The following is a 17716-nucleotide window of genomic DNA, read 5'->3' on the forward strand; positions in this document are numbered from 1 at the left end:
GAGGTGTCAGATAACAAGCTGATGAATATTGATTCTTCTTTCTTTTTACCCGCCCTCCTCCTTCCTTCTCTTACTTGAACCAAAGTATGGTTTGAACACACAGTCTCAGTGCTCTTTGATCAGGAGACAGCGGGACTCTGCGATGGCGGCGGAAGCTTAGATGTGTTATCGACGTGACCCAGATTCCAGTCGCTGTCTCGTTACCACTGAGGAGGAGAGCGCGCTCTTCTGCTAAATGTAACCAGGCTCCTGGCGCGCAGCAGCTCTGGGCTCCTCGCTTGGTGACCGCGCTTTGTCACGCTGACCGCGGTGGATGGGCGGGCGGGCGTGTGTGCAGGCAGTTGAGTGGGTGGGTTTAATGCGCGGCTTTTTTTGCGCACTGTGGAAACAAAAAACAAACAAAAAAACCTGCTCTTCACTGAGAAGACACTTCCTCCTCAGAGGCAGAGAAAGGTTCGGGTGAAGCACAACTTTGTTTGAAAGTTCAGGGTACACTACAAGACTGTAGTGGTTTTGTGTGAATGGTTCCAAGAAGGTTAAGCTCCTGACTTCCTGTACAAAACTACAGTGTGTACTGTTGATTTCCTGTACAGTACGAACTCTCACCTCACACTTCTTGAGTAACTTCATCTTATTTCAGGTTAAAGAAGAAAAAAAAACAGAGAAAAGAAACTTGTTCTGAATCAGGGCTCCTCCACGCGACCTCTGTTCATCTGTACACAGCTTCTCATATATTTACAGAGTATCTATATCATGGCAACTAACTGTTGTGAAGTCAAAACGGGGTAAAGTCGGTCATTCCTCCTCTCCCATGCAGCGATCATTATGCAGGCTAAGCATTTTTTCATTTTATTTTTGTAGGTTTGTTTCTGAGGGTCACGTGACTCATGTGGACTACTTTTACTTGCACCTCATGGTGGGTCAGGAAAAGGCTCGGGGAGCAGGTTGGACTTTTACTTTGACAAGAACTTCCTGGGAGCCGGAGCTTCTCTGGAGGCAGAATCAGGTCAACGTTTGGAGTTCAGAGGCAGGAACCCACTGTATTTTCATGTTTTACTTTGAAGGATTGGTCACATGATGATTCTATTATGTGCACTCAGCAAAAAAAGATGTGATGAAACCACTGCGGTACTATTTCCAACTGTAGTGTTCCTGTTTTCTTTCTTCTTGGTCATTATATCATTATCCTCAGTTTTTCAAATGAATGAATGAGGAGAAAACATCCAAGATACCACAAAAAAACACAGAAAAGTTGCATTATTTCACATTTATTTGTTTTGTGATAACAAACAAGGGAGCAAAACTTGCGTTCTGATACAGTAAAACAAAGGAAATTGTATTTTGTTTGCATACAACTGCATCTCCCATGAGTCTTTGCTCCTGTAATGATAAAAAAAAACAACTATTGTATTCATTGTGGTGGTTTTATCACATTTTTAAATCCTTTTGAATCTCTTTTATTTTGGTTCATGTGACGTCCAGAGAAGTTCTGTCCTCACTCAGAGTCCGGCCTGCTCCTCGGTAGTGAGGTGGGTTGAGGAGGGGGGAGAGAGGGAGGAGGACGAGGAGGAATTGAGGGCGTCCCTCTCTCCTTTGCTGCCTCCCTCCTTCACGTTAGCCCCCCCCCCCACATCTTCCTGTACAGAAACCTGGTCCTGATCTTCCTGAGCACAACTGCTTGAGCTGTGACACGATCAGGACACTCCCCCGATCTGAGAGTCTCACCCACCCATCACCTCCCCTTGGACACTCCCGCCCCTCCCCACCACCACCGCTCGCCCTCCTGAGCCTACAAGTGTGTGAGTCGACTGGTCCCCTTTTTTGTATTCCTGCCGTTCTGTACATAATAACCCTCCCCCCAATCCTTACTCCCCCCCATCTTTCCTTCAAGGGGGGAAAAAAGAAGAAAAGTGAAAAAACAGAAAAAAAAACATCCTACGACTCCCCGAAATCTTGTATTTTGTTCTAATAATGACAAAATTTATTTATAAGGATTTTTTAAAAAATCTATCTCTTTCTCCTTTTTGTAAATGTTCCAGTAAATAAAGTTTAAAAAAAAATGTTGAAAAATTAAATGAATATATTGAAAGGTTGAAAAAATGTCTCTAGAAGCCCCACCCCCTCTTCCTCCTCCTCCTCTTCTTCCTCCAGCTCTGTACTCTGAACTTTTTGTGTTTTTGTTTTTTCCTCTCTTTCTGTATGCTTCTCTTTACGTGCTTCAGATAAAGAGTTCTATTTATATTGACATTAACGTTATTATAATTATGACTAATGATTAATATTATCATCATCCTCATCATCCTCATTATTATCATGAATAAACTTGTCTACTTCACACCTGTGTCTGTAGTGAGTTTCTGTGTGACCAGGATACCTGCTGATCCTTCAAAGGCGGCTTTATTTCATCTATCTATAAAAGACAGAAAACATACTATACTATGACTTTTTTGTCACAAATTTTGACAAAAAAAAGTCATAGTCTTCCAAAATGTGACATAAAAGTCACGGGATAGTATGTCGTCCAAATTGTGACAAAAAAGTCGTAGTACAGATGTCGTCCAAATTTTGACAAAAAAGTCATAGTTTAGTAAGACCTCCCAGATGTGAAGAGTCCTAATGCCCTAATGGATAAGGCATTTCCCTTCTAATACAGGGATTGTATGTTCATGTACAGTGTATTTCTTGGAGGCTTACACAATTTGACAAACAGTCATAGTTGAGGATGTCATCCAAAACTTGAAAAAACAGTCATAGTATAATATGTCTTCAAAAATGTGACAAAAAAGTCACAGTATAGTATGTCTTCCAAAATGTGACAAAAAAAATCATAGTATAGTATGTCATCCAAAATGTGACAAAAAAGTAATCGTATAATATGTCGTAAAAATTTTGACACAAAAGTCATAGTATAGTATGTCTTCCAAAATGTGACAAAAAGTCATAGTATAGTAAGACCAATCACATGCGAAGCGTCCTAATGGCCTAATGGATAAGGCATTACCCTTCTAATACAGAGATTGTATGTTCAACTCCCATGTAGAGTGTAATTCTTTGAGGCTTACAAAACTTGACAAAAAAGTCATAACGTAACATGTCGTCCAAATTGTGACAAAAAAGTCATAATATAGTATGTCTTCCAAAATGTGACAAAAAAGTCATAGTATAGTATGTCATCCAAAATGTGACAAAAAAGTCATAGTATGATATGTTGTCCAAATTTTGACAAAAAAGTCGTAGTATAATATGTCTTCAAAAATGTGACAACAAAGTCATAGTATAGTATGTCTTCCAAATTGTGACAAAAAAGTCTTAGTAAAATATGTCGCCCAAATTTTGACATAAAAAGTCATAGTATAGTATGTTGTCCAAAATGTGCCAAAAAAGTCATAGTATAGTATGTCTTCCAAAATGTGACAAAAAAGTCATAGTATAGTATGTCTTCCAAAATGTGACAAAAAAGTCACGGGATAGTATGTCGTCCAAATGTTGACAAAAAAGTCATAGTATAGTATGTCTTCCAAAAAGTGACCAAAAAGTCATAGTATATTAAGACCTCCCAGATGTGAAGAGTCCTAATGGCCTAATGGATAAGGCGTTTCCCTTCTAATACAGTGATTGTATGTTCAACTCCCATGTAGAGTGTAATTCTTTGAGGCTTACAAAACTTGACAAAAAAGTCATAACGTAACATGTCGTCCAAATTGTGACAAAAAAGTCATAATATAGTATGTCTTCCAAAATGTGACAAAAAGTCATAGTATAGTATGTCATCCAAAATGTGACAAAAAAGTCATAGTATGATATGTTGTCCAAATTTTGACAAAAAAGTCGTAGTATAATATGTCTTCAAAAATGTGACAACAAAGTCATAGTATAGTATGTCTTCCAAATTGTGACAAAAAAGTCTTAGTAAAATATGTCGCCCAAATTTTGACATAAAAAAATCATAGTATAGTATGTTGTCCAAAATGTGCCAAAAAAGTCATAGTATAGTATGTCTTCCAAAATGTGACAAAAAAGTCATAGTATAGTAAGACCACGGACATGGGACGAGTCCTAATGGCCTAATGGATAAGGCATTACCCTTCTAATACAGGGATTGTATGTTCAAGTCCCATGTAGAGTGTAATTCTTTGAGCCTTACAAAAAGTCATAGTTTAGTATGTAGTCCAAATTTTGACAACAAAGTCATTTTTTGTCTTCCAAAATGTGACAAAAAAGTCACGGGATAGTATATCGTCCAAAATGTGACAAAAAAGTCACAGTATTGTATGTTGTCCAAATTTTTACGAAAAAAGTCATAGTATAGTATGTTGTCCAAATTTTGACGAAAAAAGTCACAGTATTGTATGTCGTCCAAATTTTGACAAAAAAAGTCATGGTATAGTATGTCGTCCAAATTTTGACGAAAAAAAGGTCTTGCTATAGTAAGTTGTCCAAATTGTGACCAAAAAGTCGTAGTACAGTATGTCGTCCAACTTTTGACAAAAAAGTCATAGTATAGTATGTCTTCCAAAATGTGACAAAAAAGTCACAGTATTATATGTTGTCCAAATTTTTACGAAAAAAGTCATAGTATAGTATGTTGTCCAAATTTTGACGAAAAAAGTCACATTATTGTATGTCGTCCAAATTTTGACAAAAAAAGTCATGGTATAGTATGTCGTCCAAATTTTGACGAAAAAAAGTCTTGCTATAGTATGTTGTCCATAATGTGACAAAAAAGTCATAGTATAGTATGTCTTCCAAAATGTGACAAAAAAGTCACAGTATTGTATGTCGTCCAAATTTTTACGAAAAAAGTCATAGTATAGTATGTTGTCCATAATGTGACAAAGAAGTCATAGTATTATATGTTGTCCAAATTTTTACAAAAAAAGTCATAGTATAGTATGTTGTCCAAATTTTGACGAAAAAAGTCACAGTATTGTATGTCGTCCAAATTTTGACAAAAAAAGTCATGGTATAGTATGTCGTCCAAATTTTGACGAAAAAAAGTCTTGCTATAGTATGTTGTCCATAATGTGACAAAAAAGTCATAGTATAGTATGTCTTCCAAAATGTGACAAAAAAGTCACAGTATTGTATGTCGTCCAAATTTTTACGAAAAAAGTCATAGTATAGTATGTTGTCCATAATGTGACAAGGAAGTCATAGTATAGTATGTTGTCCATAATGTGACAACATTGTCATAGTATAATATGTCTTCAAAAATGTGACAAAAAAGTCATAGTATAGTATGTCGTCCAAATTTTGACAAAAAAAGTCATAGAATAATGTCATTCAAAGTTTGACCAAAAAAGTCATAGTACAGTATGTCATCCAAATTGTGACAAAAAAGTCATAGTATAGTATGTTGTCCAAAATGTGACAAAAAAATGATAGTTTAGTATATCGTCCAAAAAAGTCATACCTGTGTTGTTTTTGGCAACCATTCTAGATTTAGTCTTAGTTTTAGTCTTCTGGACTACAATTCATATTGGTTTTATTCACATTTTAGTCATTTCTATATGTGTTAGTTTTAGTCCAGTTTTAGTTGCCGAAAACTCAAATTGGTTTTAGTCCAGTTTTAGTCAGTTATCGTTAAAAAAAATAAGGTATAAAGTATAGTCTTTAAACAATAAACCTTTTATCTCCATATTTCAACTTTTCAACAGTTTTCTTCATGAATTGATGCCTACTTCATCATACAAGAGCGTCACACAAAAGTTGTGAAAATGAAATTTCCTCCACCCCAGGGGTTGTCGGTGGACCCAGGGGACGGAGTGGACTGTCCTCAGTGCGTCCCAACCGCGTCGCATCACCAGGGTGAGGAGCGGCCCGTAAATCAGGCACCAGGGGTCAGCGGCGACGATCCAACCCACCTGACCCGTCTTTAAACACGGACTAAGGATTTTTTTGGTTTTAATTGACAGATTACGCTCACAATAAGCAGAATTGTCATGCATTTTGAACGTCTGACAAACCACACTAAAAATGTTTCTCGTCAACGAAAACTCACACACGTCTCGTCATGTTTTCGTCATCAAAGATCCACGTTCATTTTTTCCGTCTCGTTATCATTAATTAAAAAAAGGGGCGTCAACAAAATAATTTTGCATCGTCATCGTTGACAAAAACAACACTGATAAAACAGTGATAAAAAAAGGAGCATGGGAGGCAGGATTTTATTTTATTTTTTCCCTGATGCTATATGTAATTTAAAATAATATTAGAGAAGAACACACAAAAATAACTAGTAACAATCAATTTGTTTATATAGTTCACAGGTGTCAACTCAAGATGAGCGTCTGTATGTCACAGGTTTTTGTATGTGTAATGTCACACAGCTCCCACTGGGTGGCAGCATTGAGTCCTGTATTTATTTCTACACATGTCATCTCTAACCACCAGAGTGTGTGTGTCTCTGTGTGTGTGTCTGTGTTCCTGTGTCTCTGTGTGGGTGTCTGTGTTCCAGGTTCCTAATGTTGTCGGGACCTGAAATTGGTTTCACAGTCACATAATGGGCACTTGTGTCTTTCACAGGGACAAATCCGGTCCCTACAATGTAAATGATTACATTTTCAGGTACAGACATTTAATTGTGGTTAGATTAAGGTTAGAATGAGATATTAACTAGTTATAATTAAGTTTAGGGATAATGCTTTTTGGTGGTAGTCAATGCAGCTTTATGTACCAATCATACATTTTCACACGTTTTAGAAATGTAGATATCTTAAGATACATTTTATATACATATATGTATACATATGTATGTATATATATATATATATGTATATATATAAATTTATAAATCGATGGATCAAGGTCAGAAAGTAAAAAAAAAGCATCAGTAAAAACTACCAACATCAGTGAAAATTACCAACATCTGTAAAAATAGGCCATGGGTTTGAGCTAAATCAGGTCATGTGACTCTATTAGACGAATGAATGAATCGATGAACAGACGCTGCTCAAATATTTGCAGGTGTAAATATCAGTGGTGTTGGTACAGAATCTCCTGTGTCTCTGTGGCAGCAAATATTATTCACAGAGATGGTTCATGATTCACTTCAGACTTCAACAGTCTGCTTACATCACACTGTCACTTTGGGGTTTTCTGTTGTTTGTTCTTGATTCTGAGTTTTAGTTTGCTTGTTCTGTTTTGGATATTTGTAATCCTCAGTTTCTGCTGTATTTTCTTTTCTTGGATTTATTTGTTTGAGTTGTTCTTTCTGTGTAAACTTCTCTCTAGATTTCTTCCTGTTTTACTTTGTTATACTTTTAACTTTGTATGAAGTTTGTCTTACTTACTGTCCTTGTTTGATTACGCAATTTGTTTTACTTACTGCCCCCAATTTTTGTTTCACGACAGTTATGGATGCCATGTGTCATAAAATTAAAAAAAGGAAACCTGTATCTTATCCATAATACTAGCCACTCATGTGTATTTTATTGTAAAATAATTACTAAATTTAACTTTATTTACAATGTAGCCACATTTTGCACATGTGTAGAACAAATAAATTGTTTTTTGTCTGACTTCCTGATGTTTTGATCAAAAGAGCGTAATGGAAACATTGAACATTTAAAAAAAAAAAAATAATATCTAGAAATATCGCCGAAAAAGCTTTATTGAGTGAGGCAGGTTAAAAAATAAAATAGATTTTAGTAGAAATCAAGGTAAAGTGTATTGATTGACTTAGTTTTATTTTTATTACACATTTGGCAATCAGCACTCTCATGAAATTGCATGTTTTTTTTATTTTAAGAGCTGCAGTTTGAGGTTTTCCGTCTTCAGTTCCTAGGACTGAGGAGAACCAGCAGGTTGAGCTTCAGTCAAAACATCCATCAGCACGACACTCCACCATCTGCACGTAGCGCTACAGCACTAGGACCAGCTCGGTGCCATCTGTGACCAACTCTGCTCTGAGAAGTTTAAACTCTGGACTCACAACAAATGCTTTTAAAGAGGAGAAGATGATCTTTCATGACATTAAAAACAGTGGTTTGAGACAGATACTTCCTTAAAAACAAAAAAGAAAAACATAAATGTTGGCATATTTTGCCCAACAGCATTTAGGTTAGTACGTACTGCAACTCTTTGTGAACATGATGTAATTACACTGTCTGTCCAGAAGAGGGACACAAATGCTAAACATTGGAGATGTAGACATCCAGAGAGAACACAGTGCAAACATCTGGCATAGACTTAAATCATCAATGATATGAAAAATCATCATAGTATAGTAAGGCATACAATGGTTAAAAATATCAACAAAAAAAATAAAGTCATTGTATAGTGAGACTTTTACTATAAATTACATTTTATTATTGTTTACATTTGTATCCTTTACTATAAAATGTAATAATATTGTAAGGTGTCAAAAATGTCATTGAAAGAGTCTCAGTATAATTACACATTGAAAAGCCAATAATAGAAAAGAAATGAAAAGAAAAGACAAAAACGAGAAGAAATGTAAAGAAAAAAGGAAAGTGTCAAAAACTTAGTATCCAGTCAGAAAAGGATGTCTAACAGCAAGATAAATCAACGTATTCTTAACATCTTAGCAGACTTAAGCAGGGGTTAACCCTCAGGCTTCAGTTTAATTTACTACCCTCTTCAGTCATTAAGGACAAAAATGTCCACTTCCAAAAACTGCTGTAAAAATCATACAGATTAATATTTTTTTTTGGTTTTTCTGGGTTAAAGTTTTGGATCAACTTCAGTCCTGATCAGAACTATATAATATGGAATAATTATCAGGAATTTAACTCTTTAAGTATTGTGTTTTTTCATCAAAAAATAGCTATGTATAAAAATATAACGATGTAATCAAACTGGCATTTAATAGGTTAAAATTACTGAGTTTGATCAAAAAATGTAACCGGGAAAACCCACAGAAAATATTAATTTTGGAATTGATTAGAACATTTTCAATTTTGACATACAAAATTTGTCAAGAGAGAGACTTTCTTACAAAAATTGCACCATGTGCACTTACAAATATGCTCTAACAAATGTCCATAATGCCGCCTGAGGGTTAAAGGGGAATTCTGCGATTTTTTATATTGGGTCCTATGTTTATACGTGCAGATATGTACGTGAATAGAAGTTAATATACTGGCATTCTGGCTAAAAACCTTGTCAGCAGGTCATTCCCGCCCTCACACATGAAGGACAGAAGCCCGTGTGACACCCACTTTCCTGTGGATGGCTTAATATGATTGTGGTTTAATACTCATCACAAGAGTGTGCAGCAGGTGCTGTCATCAGAAAATCAGCCGCACTGAAACTCACCTTTTCCCTCTTTCAACCTATTAGGGAAAATAATGAGAGGAATCCTGAAAGCTGTGCTATAAATGGAAACAAAAGTGCTGGACTCGACAGCTTTATGCTGCTGTTGGCCCACAGCCTTGTGGGTAATGCAAGGTCAGATCTGCATGAACTTAGAGCTGGCCATTAGGAAATTAGTTGTATCTGAGAAGATTTCAGTCGCATTTAATAATTCTTTTCAGTTTGCTTTTTTTGTGCAGAGCCATAAAATATTCAGTTTAAAATAATACATGACCAGGAAAATCAGCTATTACCGGGACGCATGTGACTTGCCTCCAGTTCTGCCCACTTGGCTGCCTTGAGTCGCTGCAGGTCACTTATCCCACACAAGACTCCACACACAGTTGTGGTGGAGTCGTGGTCCACATATAGGATCTCAGGATGTGGCACCCCTGCGTCCTTGTAGCGCCTCACAAGACCCTCTGCCATCTTCATTAGGCCCTAGCCCTCACTGGCTGTGAGAACGGACATGATCACATGCCCACGTTCATTTCCTATGTTGGTGGCCCAAGCAGCATTAGTCACCATGAGGTGATGGAGGCCTTCACTGAGGACATCCTTGGCATCAGCCAGCAATGTTTAGCCACTGCAGGCATAGCTGGCAAGTCCCCCAGCGGGACCGGTGAAATCAGGCCAGAGGAGATAGCACGTGCAACTCTTCTGTACTCAGTGAGAAACTGAATTTGTCTCCTAAGCCAGCTCTCCGCATGCTGCTCTTCCAGCTTCTTCTGAAGCTGGCTGCTGCTGTTGCCCAAGCCCCACTGACGTATGAGGCGCACGACCTGCATGTCGCATCCCAGCTTGTACGTCAGGAGACGTGGGAACTGGATGTGGTGGCCTATGTCTAGCTGGGAGAAGATGGCATGGCTCCAACTGATCACCCATTATTTGCAGCTCTTACAGGCAAGATATTCGGATGCCAAGATGTAAGAGCTGCTGATACCAATCACCTGCCTGACTCTCTGATGTAGTCCAGCAGAGGTAAGCTCTGATTTAAAAAAAAGTGGCTCTAATACTTTTCTGTGAAATAATGATAGTGTTGTTTTTAACTCACCAGTGAACACGCACAAACAGGGTGTAGGAGCTGTTAAGCATTTTTGCATGCTCTGAGGAGTGACGGGGGATGGGGGATGGGTGCAGGGCGCATTTTTTGCATGCTCAGAGGAGTTAAGGGGGATGGGCACCTTCACTCAGGGCCTAAACACGGGGGAAGTCCTAAAACACTTGCCCCGTGTGAGGCTCGAACTCACGACCTTCAGATTATGAGACTGACGCGCTGCCTACTGCGCCAACGAGGCCTGACAAGGTCACACACAACCAGATTTTTAAAAAAAAAAACCGACATAGCCCTTTAAAATAACTGATTTAACCTTTGACTGTTGACTTCTATTCAGTTTTTCTTTGAGTCCAAGTGAATGTTTAGACTTAACCCCCCTCCTGGAGTTCCCTGGGATTATGTTTTGTTTCCCAACAGGAAAACAAGGATTAATGTAAATCAAAAAGTTAATTTGAATGAAACTTTTCCGCCCAACATTGCACAAAATGTGATGTTCTATTTGCAGGATTTCAGCAGGTAAACACACATTTCTTCTCTCAGACTGATGATATAATACAATACAGAATACATATAATATCTGCTAAATGTTATATATACATATATATATATATATATATATATATATATATACACATGTATGTATATGTATATACATTTCTAAGGACGAGTTAAAAAGCAACAAAAAACAAAAACTGTTGAGATATCGACCTGCTCATGCATCGGTCCAACTCTGCCTGGTGCCAACACGCTCAGGATTTAGAACCACTAGTGGTGTCCATCTGCACACCGGATTTAAACACCGTGGCTTCACTGTGACCCGTCTGTTGTCCAAGGCCTCTGGAGAAACACACACACACACACACACACACACACACACACACACACACACAGATTAATGACCGTCTCTCACTGTGCTAGTCAATGTCTCTGATGTCACTGTAGTTTTTGGCTAATACTGAATGTTTACCTTAGTTGTAACGTTAATATAAATATGTATTTCTTTGTCTGTCAAATGATTAAATGTAAATTTTATGAATTAAAGGGAAATCTGAAGTTTTGTGTTTTATGAGAACTCAATAAAATGATGTCTACTACAGTCAGTTATTCAGAAATGTTAAAAGATTTAAGATAAGATATGCAGATAGGCAGATTGACAGACATGCAGATAGGCAGTCAGGCAAATAGACACATAGGCAGGCAGATAGACAGGCAGATGTTACGGCCAACCACTAATGCATATACTGTATTATGACATCCACAGAGAGTACTGGAGAGTGTGTCCAACAGAGGGCGCTGCTGACACACTGGTGCTGAGAGCAGCAGTGTGTCAGCAGCAGCAGTTTTGAGGACACGCTTTTCAGCCACTGCAGGTGTGTGTGAATTCTCAGTGATGGTGTGAAATAGTGAGTGAGGCCCACCTGCAGACACACACACACACACTCTCTCTCTCCCTCTCTCTCTCTCTCTCTCTCTCTCACACACACACACACAGTTTCATTAAATTACATCAGAGGTTTAAAATCTAACAGTTGTCTCGTTCTTTTTTGCACCCGACTGGAGGGAAAAGATAAAATCTGATTCATTGTTTTATATATGTATACACATATGCACAAACATACATATACATATATATACATATACATATATATGTATATGTATATATATATAATATATATATATATATACTGTATATATGTGTATAACTAACTTGTCTCTACTCTAGACTATTTTCCTTTGTGAAATCTCAAGCTCTTTATTCATCATTCATCTTTCCTGACCATCTTTCCTCTCTCTCTCTCTCTCTCTCTCTGTGCTGTAACTCTATAATCAATGTCTCTGATTGCACTGTAACTTTTGAAAATGAATACTGAATGTTTCCTATTAAACCGTAACCTTTAATGTTGATCACTTGTAAATCATTTTGTATAAAAGTGTCGGGCAAATCGTTAAATGCAAAAATATTATAAATGTAGAGAGATATATCTGAACATTTTTATTCATAGGAAGGAACGCAATAAAAATGATGTCTATGACGGTCGGTGGTTCAGAAATGATTCATTAGTTGCAATGATGATTATGTTGATTAACATGATATTAATCAACATAAATTGTGTCATAAAAGTATAAAATGTTACTTTTCACACCTGTTAACAACTGCACTCTTTACATTTTCTGTAGAAATATGACAGTATATGTTGTATACTGTTAAATAATATTGTTTGCATTCATATTTTTAGTTGTTTCTTGCTGCTGCTGCTGCTGCTTCTATCAAACAAAGTTTCGCTGTGTGAATTACAAGACAATAATGAAATAAAGACATTCACTGTCGTAAAATACCTACAGAGCAATATGTGATGTGTATAAATGAAAATGGCTGAGTAAAATACATGCATCATTAAAAATGCCTATAAAGTCATCACCCTTTGGCATAAAAACGCCAAATAATGACACAGTATGTCGTAAAAGTGCACTGAAAACCAAACTGTATAACGTGTAGTAGGAAGAACAACAAAAACATCACATCCTGTTCACGTGTTTTTGTCTCTAACGTTGTCATAATATATGTCGCCAAACAGAGAGACGGAGAAAAGTCAACATAAATCACATTTTTCAATTATATTTAACAGCCAATTTTTATTTTTTTTTACTGTGCATTTTTTTCCCCCAGCAAAGGTCACTCAGCATGTTTCATTTCATGTCGCTATCTGCGGCTCTGTCACATTATTGATTGCGACCAGAGGAAACATTCCTCACGTCGGGGTGAGTGCACTGAATTCATCATCAGGTAACTGAACACAAACAAACCGACTGAAACAATAATCCGCCGCTGAAACGACGGTGACGTGTAACCCGAGACGTCTGAAGACAACTGTCGAAACGTAACCTGGTTTTAAGGATCCTAAAATACCTTAATCGATGCTGACTGGGAAGAGTATTAAAGGGATAATTCGGGGGGTATTTGGAGTGCGGTTGTAAGAGGTGCTGATTGTGCCGTGAGCGGAACCAGACATAAGACATGGAGGCTCACTTTTAGTGAGAAGACGTAAACAAAAATAACCACGAAAAAAATCTTCACCAACTTAAGTCTGCAAAAACATACTCACTGGTTTATTTGACTATTAGACGGCCTTTTCCAGCTGGAAATTGAAGTTTCTAAACCGCTTAATATCTCACACCAAAGTCCATAGAGAAAATCAGCGCTTTAAGCTCACGCTAACACCGGAGCTGCAGGTCTACTGCTGCCTCGTTTGGTAAATTTGTGTCACTGAGGAAAACCTGAATGAAGGATTTCAAAAACCAAAGTCACAAAATAGCACATTTGCACTTAATGATTGAGGCAGCAGTGGATCGACAACTCCTGTGTGCTGTGATGTTAAATCACTGATTTTCTCAATGGAGTTTGGTGCAGGAGGATTTTACAGGTTTACAGAGCGACGCAAACTTCACTTTGCAGACATAGTAGGTGTTGTGACCACATTCTGAAGACATCACAGATTGAAGCTGACAAAGATTTTTCATAGTATAGCATCCATGATGTCACTGAGAGAAAGCTTCAGGCTTAATCAAGCTAAGGCCTTAGTCCGACTAAGACTGCCAACCAGACAACTTGCAGAGTCCGAGTAAATGCGGGGGAGAAAAATCGATTTATTGGCCGTGTACATCTGACTACGCCTCCATAGGTGGCGCTGTATGTCTCTATGAGCTTGTTCGTAGTGAATCAGTTTCTTGTTGACCTTTATGTCACAGAAAAACAAACAGTGGACAACGAGATCATGGATCATGCTCTGGTTCTGTGTGTTATGTTAATTGTGATACAAATTAGATGGAGCTTGGCTCTTGTGGTTGCCGTGTGATTCCTGGCAACAGTACTGCAGCTTATAAGTGGTCGCCTTCAAATTCTGGGTCAAAGAACGACTCCAGTCCGATTAAGTGTATACATGCAGGAATAATCTATGTGACTATGAATCACATTGTAGAGGTATGTTAGTCTGACTAAGACTAGCTTGATTGTAGTCAGACTAACATGACATTCAGAAAACCAAATTTATTGGCTTAGTCTGACTAAAATCTGACTTTTAACATGTACGCATACCGACTGCCTCATACCATGTGACTTCAAAAAAAAGCTGAACTACCACTTTAAACTGTAATCCATGCACATGATTCTTGTGCTTGGAAAGTGGACAAAGTCAATTTCAATTCATCAACAAAACGACAAGTTTGAGGACTGGATTTATCTCTCGTTGTCAGAGGCAGCAGTGTTGGATTTAGTGAGACAGCGAGCACCAGAAGCCTCGCTGTGCAGCACAGAGAGCCAGGATTTGGTGCGAAAGCTGAGATGGCACTGGTCAATACTTGGGAGACGGCGGGGGATAAATCCAGCCTCCCTCCTGGGATCTGCAGCAGCCCAGTTTGGCCTTTTATCCCGCTGTTTTCCCGCGTCCTCACTTCTTCTGAAAATAGCTCCAAACTAAACCCAGATACATAAAAAACAACTCACATTTTTGTGAATGACAGGAGTTTGATCCACAGTGACAGCTGACATGATGCTCGGGTCACCGACTGTGGGGACGTTATTTTTGGGTTAAGATGTGTTGTCTTTGCCATTTCGCCCCGTGTCACGGAGGAAGGCCGGGGCCGTGGAGAGACAAATACAGAGAGAGCATATGTTTTGCGCTTCCATCCGCTGACATGTGTTACTTCCGCCACAGCGTAAATGCCAGACGACAGCGGCACACAGAAGGTGTCAATCTGCAGAGATTTGTCTTGTCAAAGCGTGGAGGAGGAGGAACTTTTGTCAGGAAAGAGCTGGATTAAAGGATTACTTACAAACCAGAACTGGTGATATAACTGAAATGGATTCTTATATTATTATTCATGGCTTTTACAACAACTTATATCATTTTTATATGAGGTTTTTTTTTCTTATTGTGGCAAATCTGAGTTAATATAATACATTTGAACTTACAAAAGTAATTACAACCAAACAAAATATTGTCGTGCCTAAAACAGGCCCTTTAGTTTCTTTTTTTAAAACATATTAATAAGGATTTTCAACGTGTGAGAACCTATAAAACCCAAAAATACAGCACACACAAAGCAGGCATAAAATAAGCTCAGACAGTCTCAGACGAAAATGTGTTAAAAATAAAATGTGTTAGAAATGGTGGTGGCGACTGCTTGGTTGGTAGAGAGCGAGTCTCTGTATGAACGTGTGAGTGGAACGGGTGTGAACGGGTGAAGGGCAGAAATGTTGGTGTGAAGCAGCTAAAAGTGGTTGTCGTGACTAGAAAAGCACAATTTCACCCCAGAAATAAAGTATAACACTATAAATAGCAAAAACAACCAAACCAATAAATTCAAAAAGTAAAGAAGCAAACAACACGCTTCTAACACTTGCTGTTTTGCTGACTTAAAGGGATCTTTTAGAATTACTAATAAGGGGAAAACAGATTTTTAGCCACTTGGCATCTAATAAAACAGCATTTTTGTTACTCGCTCACTCTCCTGCACCAAAATCCATTGAGAAACTCAACATTTTTAGACTGCGGTAGATGAGTTTGTGTCACTTTGGGTAAAACCAAAACAAAAGATTCATAGAAATAAAGCACAAAACAATACATGTGAACATAACGATGGAGGTAAACGTGGATCAACAACTACCGTGTGCTGTGATGTAAAATCACTCATTTTCTTTATGGGCTTTGGTGCGGGGAGAATGAGTCACACACACTTGAATTTTCAGATAAAGAGGTAAATATATTCTTAAGATATCATAGAGTTACTAAGAGCCAGTGTAAAAAATAAAATAAAAATTGTAATATCCCTTTAATTAGTTATTATCTGTGTTCAAATTATAAATGCATTTATCTGTTCCATCTTGACATTGTACTGCAGGTAAAAGCTGCCTCTCTTTTCTTCTACAAGCGCACAAAAATAAAGTCTCCCAATAGCAGCTGACGCGTAATTATCTCCTGCTTTCTACAGTGCTATCTGTTGGCCTTATTGATCGGCGATCAATCGAGAAACAGCTAACTGTATAAGCTGTTGATCACAAGCAGCGGGACTTGTCGACGTTTGTAACGGCGCGGCGATCGATCAGGGGTCACCACGCTGCCCGGCCACGGAGAGTGTGCAGCAGTGACAGGACTGTAAAACCCCACTGGTGTTTCCTGAGGTCACTGCTAACTCGGAACATATAAAGGCGGGAATTTAAATATCTGCCACACCAAAGTCCATCGAGAAAATCAGTGTTTCAGCCTCACTGGAAACACAGGAGCTGCTGGTCTTCTGCTGCCTCGTGTGGTCAGTTTGTGTCACTGATGGAGGCGACAACTCCTGTGTGCTGTGATGTAAAATAGAGCTTTATTTTTTTAACAAAGCCCAGAAAAATCTTCATTTCCAGGCAGAAAAGGATGTTTAATTGAACATATGATGTTACTAATCCTTCTTTTTATCCATCGTTTGATGCTGCGATGCAGGTTAACGGACACACAGCTGTTCTCATGCATGTCACACGGCCACATGTCAGACTACATCTACGGTATCTGTTGTGGGAGCACAGAAGTGACACTGATCGCTTTTGAGAATCGCAACTGGACGATTAGATTTCTGTGTCCACACATACTGCTAAAGAAAAATCAGATGTGACTGAGTCACTTTGGCTGTGGCTCTCTTGCTATTGTGAAATATGTTTCAGCGTGTCATTTTGGATCATTTCCAGTGCAGATTTATCAAATCCTGGAAACTACCGTATTCCTTCTATCAAGGTAGTGGCAGTGCTGTCCAAATCTGATTTAGAGTATTTCTTACATATTAGGAGTGTAGTGTAGTGAACTCAGTGACCACATAATGCTTAGACAGTAAGTTCGATAGTGTCAGGGAACGTGAGTTCTCTGAATTAACCGTCAAAGAATGATATAAATCAAATTATACATTATTTTGGCTGTGAAGGAGCCATGTGTACAACCACGAAGGGACTCGAACCCTCAATCTTCTGATCCGAAGTCAGACGCCTTGTCCATTAGGCCACGTGGTCTCTGTGAGAGCAGGAACATTAAGACCTTGTTGGGTCCAAACCTGTGAGAATAACTCAAAATAAACTTGTATTTATTTGTTATGTTGCACGACAGACAAGTGCAAAAACCTCCTGTAATCTGCAATTGACTCAAGCGTGGCCTCCTATTAACTGTCCCTTCTGTGGGAGAGTTTTCATTTCAGAGGACGACCTCAGATTTCTCAAGGGCATTTCGACCCACTTCCCTCCATTTATTTCTGTGGTGAGTTTTGAGGGGAATAAAAGACGCAGACATGAGTCACTCGCAGTCAGTCCGCCCGCACTGG

At 38.3% G+C, this 17716-nt stretch overlaps 2 non-coding genes across 2 annotated transcripts; both read right to left on the reverse strand.

The window, feature by feature from the left end:
• Positions 1-10540: 10540 nt before the first annotated feature.
• trnam-cau (transfer RNA methionine (anticodon CAU)) lies at positions 10541-10613 on the reverse strand. The gene has a single exon. It is a non-coding gene; the product is annotated as a tRNA-Met (tRNA).
• Positions 10614-17338: 6725 nt separating this feature from the next.
• Positions 17339-17411, reverse strand: trnar-ucg (transfer RNA arginine (anticodon UCG)). The gene has a single exon. It is a non-coding gene; the product is annotated as a tRNA-Arg (tRNA).
• Positions 17412-17716: the final 305 nt, after the last annotated feature.

This window comes from Solea solea, chromosome 16 (genome assembly GCF_958295425.1).
Source record: "Solea solea chromosome 16, fSolSol10.1, whole genome shotgun sequence".
NCBI classification, from domain to species: Eukaryota; Metazoa; Chordata; class Actinopteri; order Pleuronectiformes; family Soleidae; genus Solea; species Solea solea.